General features: G+C 38.9%; 1 pseudogene; it reads right to left on the reverse strand.

Annotated features, from left to right (window-relative positions):
* Positions 1 to 591: 591 nt before the first annotated feature.
* LOC114490990 lies at positions 592 to 3186 on the reverse strand (annotated as a pseudogene).
* Positions 3187 to 3980: the final 794 nt, after the last annotated feature.

The raw sequence follows: 3980 nt of genomic DNA on the forward strand, positions 1-3980 counted from the left end.
GAAAAAACTTTTTAGTTTGGTGTGGTCCTATTTATTTATTTATTTATTTATTTTTTCTTTTGTTTCCCTTGCCTGGGGAGATATATCTGATAAAATATCACAACAAGCAATGTCTGAGATTTTGCTACTTATTTTTCTTCTACTGTTTTTATGGTTTCAGGTCTAACATTTGTCTTTGATCCATTTTGAATTTATTTTTGTGTGTGGTGTAAGAAGGTGGTCTAGTTTCATTTTTCTGCATGTATCTGTCCAGTTTTCCCAACACAACTTGTTAAATAAACTATCTTTAGCCCACTGTATGTGCCTGTTTCCTCTGCCAAATATTAATTGACTATAAAGATGTGGGTTTATTTCTGGACTCTATTCTGTTCCATTCATCTATATGTCTGTTTTTATGACAGTACCGTGGTATTTTGATTACTATGGTCTTATAGTATAGTTTGATATCAGGTGGTATGATTCCTCTAATTTTGTTCTTCTTTCTCAAGATTGATGTTGCTATTCAGGGCCTTTCATGGTTCCATATAAAATTTTGAAATATTTGTCCTAGTTCTGTGAATTAGGTCCTACGTCATTAGAATTATTTTTGTTATAGCCCAACTTACATATTTCAAAAGGACAAAATTAGTATCATTTACAGTATCTTAAGATAAATTGCCTTTGAATGGCAGCTTCCTTTCCAGTACTTTGAGGTCTATAAGATGTATCTAGAAAATTTACTACTGTGGAAAATGAGAACTGCTTACATCGAATGGGGGAAGGGGTGGGCCTGTGGTTTTTCTTTTGATTAATTGCTGTAACACTGTCCTTCAGGTGGCTGAGGGAGTTTTATATTTTCTTTAGACATCATTAGGCGCCACAGCTCCTGCAGGACAACTTTGATCCTATATGAATTCTGCCATTTTCCTAGCACTGATATGCTCTTGGGTCCACCACTCCATTAGAACTATTAGCTCCATTCACATTAATTTTTGTTAAAAAAATTTTGTTACAGGGGGTGCTTCTGGGTATTTAGGTGCACATTCTATTTTAAGGATGTATATTCGTTTTTTTTTAATATACTTTGTTGATTATGCTAATACAGTTGTCCCATTTCTCCCCCTTTATTCCCCTCCTCCCTGCACACCCCTTCCCACCCACATTCCCCTCCTTTAGTTCATGTCCATGGGTCATACATATAAGTTCTTTGACTTCTACATTTCCTATACTATTCTTAACCTCCCCCCGTCTATTTTCTACCTACCATTTATGCTACTTATTCTCTGTACCTTTTTCCCCTCTCTCCCTCTCTCACTCACCCGCTGATAACCCTCCATGTGATTTCCATTTCTGTGATTCTGTTCCTATTCTAGTGGTTTGTTTAGTTCATTTTTGTTTTGTTTTTTTTTAGGTTCAATTGTTGATAATTGTGAGTTTGTTGTCATTTTACTGTTCATATTTTTTATCTTCTTCTTTCTCTTAGATAAGTTCCTTTAACATTTCATTTAATAAGGGCTTGGTGATGATGAACTCCTTTAACTTGACCTTATCTGGGAAGAACTTTGTCTGCCCTTCCATTCTAAATGAAAGCTCTGCTGGATAGAGTAATCTTGGATGTAGGTCCTTGCCTTTCATGACTTTGAATACTTCTTTCCAGCCCCTTCTTGCCTGTAAGGTCTCTTTTGAGAAATCAGCTGACAGTCTGATGGGAACTCCTTTGTAGGTAACTCCTTTTCTCTTGCTGCTTTTAAGATCCTCTCATCTTTAATCTTGGCTAATGTAATTATGATGTGCCTTGGTGTGTTCTTCCTTGGGTCCAACTTGTTTGGGACTCTCTGAGCTTCCTAGACTTCCTGGGAAATTTCCTTTGCCAAATTGGGGAAGTTTTCCTTCATTAATTTTTCAAATAAGTTTTCAAGTTCTTGCTCTACCTGTTCTCCTTCTGGTATCCCTATGATTCAGATACTAAAATGTTTAAAGATGTCCTGGAGGTTTCTAAGCCTCTCCTCGTTTTGTTTTGGGGTTTTTTTTTTTTTTTTGAATTTTTATTTCTTCATTCTATTCTGGTTGGCTGTTTATTTTTCCTTCTGGTCCAAATTGTTGAATTGAGTCCCATCACTGTTGGTTCCTTGTACATTTTCCTTTATTTCACTTTTCATAGCCTTCATTTTTTCCTCTAATTTGTGACCATATTCAACCAATTCTGTGAGCATCCTGATTACCAGTGTTTTGAACCATGCATCTGATAGCTTGGTTATCTCTTTGTCACTTAGTTGTATTTTTTCTGGAGCTTTGATCCACTCTTTCATTTGGGCCATATTTTTTTGTCTCAGTAAACATGTTACATAGTAAAGGGCAGAGCCTTAGGTGTTCACCAGGGCAGGGCAACCCACGTGCCTGCATTGTGATGCTATATGTGGGGGAGGGGTCTGAGAGGGAACCATGCTGCTGGTTCCACTCTCTGCCAGTTTTCAGTCACTTCCCCTGCTACCCACAAACAAATTGGGACCTTCTGGTGCTGATTCCCAGGTGGGTGGGTTTGTGTACATTCTAGGAGCCTGTGGGTCTTTCCAACAAACTCTTCTATGAGGCTGGGAGTTTCTTCTGCCACCACAACCCTCACAGGTTTTTTTGGTCAGGGGTTTGAGGCTTTATTTCCTGATGCTGGAACCCTGGGTTGCACAGTGTCTCGCTCCCCAGTTGTTCTTCCCGGTTTATCTGCATGTGAATGTGGAACTGCTCAGTCCTCCAGCAGCAGCCTTGACAGCCCTAGTCCACAAGCCACTGACTTACGTAGAATCCTCTCTGCCCAGCTGTCCATCTCCACCCCTCCTACTGGTCTGGATGAATGTTTCTTCTTTAACTCCTTGGTTGTCAGATTTCCATACAGCTCAATTTTCTGTCAGTTCTGGTGGGGTTTTGTGTTTAAATTTGTTGTTCTCCTTCTTTTGGTTGGTGAGGAGGCACAGTGTGTCTAGCTATGCCTCCATCTTGGCTGGAAGTCCTACGGCTATATATTTGGTTTTCATAAATTGTTCTTGGAGGCCCAATTATCATCCCTGTCCACCTGGTAAGTGTCATGTCTTCATCATCTTCTAGATCGCGGCTAACTGTACCATCTCCTGCTCCTTTCTGGCCTTCTTCAAGTTCTTCCAACAGTTGAAAATTGTGAGGGAGTTTTACCCCAAAGCCCATGGTGGCTGTCATCTTGAATCACTGTCCCATCATTAGAATTTTGATAGGAATTGGGTTCACTCTATAGATTGCTTTGGGTAGAAGCACAGGGCTTTTTCTACTGCACAGTTTGCACACTCATGAAGCTGGCCCCGTTAAAATATTTTTCTCTAGAAAATTAAATATTTATTCATGTAATTGTATAGATTTACAAAGAAAAGTAACAAAGGCAAATGACAGAGCTAGAAATTCTTAAGTATCTTAGGATCTACCAATTTCAACATTTGCTCTAGGGCACACTGAAGTGGGTAGCAAAATTGTCTCTTAGTTTCCCTTTCCTTCCTCAATAGCTGAATCAATGGATATCTTTATAAACAAAGTTATGTTGAGTCAGTAAAGGTTAACTGTTTCATGGGGCTACATATCAGGAAACAAGTCACCTCTGTACTAGTAATCTCTGCCCTGGTTGCAATTATACAAAGTCACTATATTTACATTTTAATTCACTAGCATCTTAGGAAACAAATTTCACTAAAACTAAAAAGCAACTCTTTATTTAAAAAGTTAAGTAACATCTAGAAATAAATACAAACAAGCATTCTACTCCTGAAGCAGTGTAATAAGGTAGTGGATGCCTTTCTGGCTGGAAATAACAACGAAACATTTTTAAATGATGACCACATGGATGTAAAATATACTCTTAAATGACATCTAACATAGAAAGTTTCATTCACTTTGGAGGGCTTCTGGGTAGGTGAACACGCAGAGGTGCTGGGAGAGTGGTGCACCAGGAGAGGGCATGGGCGTGCCACACCCTTCTCCCGTAT

The sequence above is a fragment of the Phyllostomus discolor genome, chromosome 2 (assembly GCF_004126475.2).
Source record: "Phyllostomus discolor isolate MPI-MPIP mPhyDis1 chromosome 2, mPhyDis1.pri.v3, whole genome shotgun sequence".
NCBI classification, from domain to species: Eukaryota; Metazoa; Chordata; class Mammalia; order Chiroptera; family Phyllostomidae; genus Phyllostomus; species Phyllostomus discolor.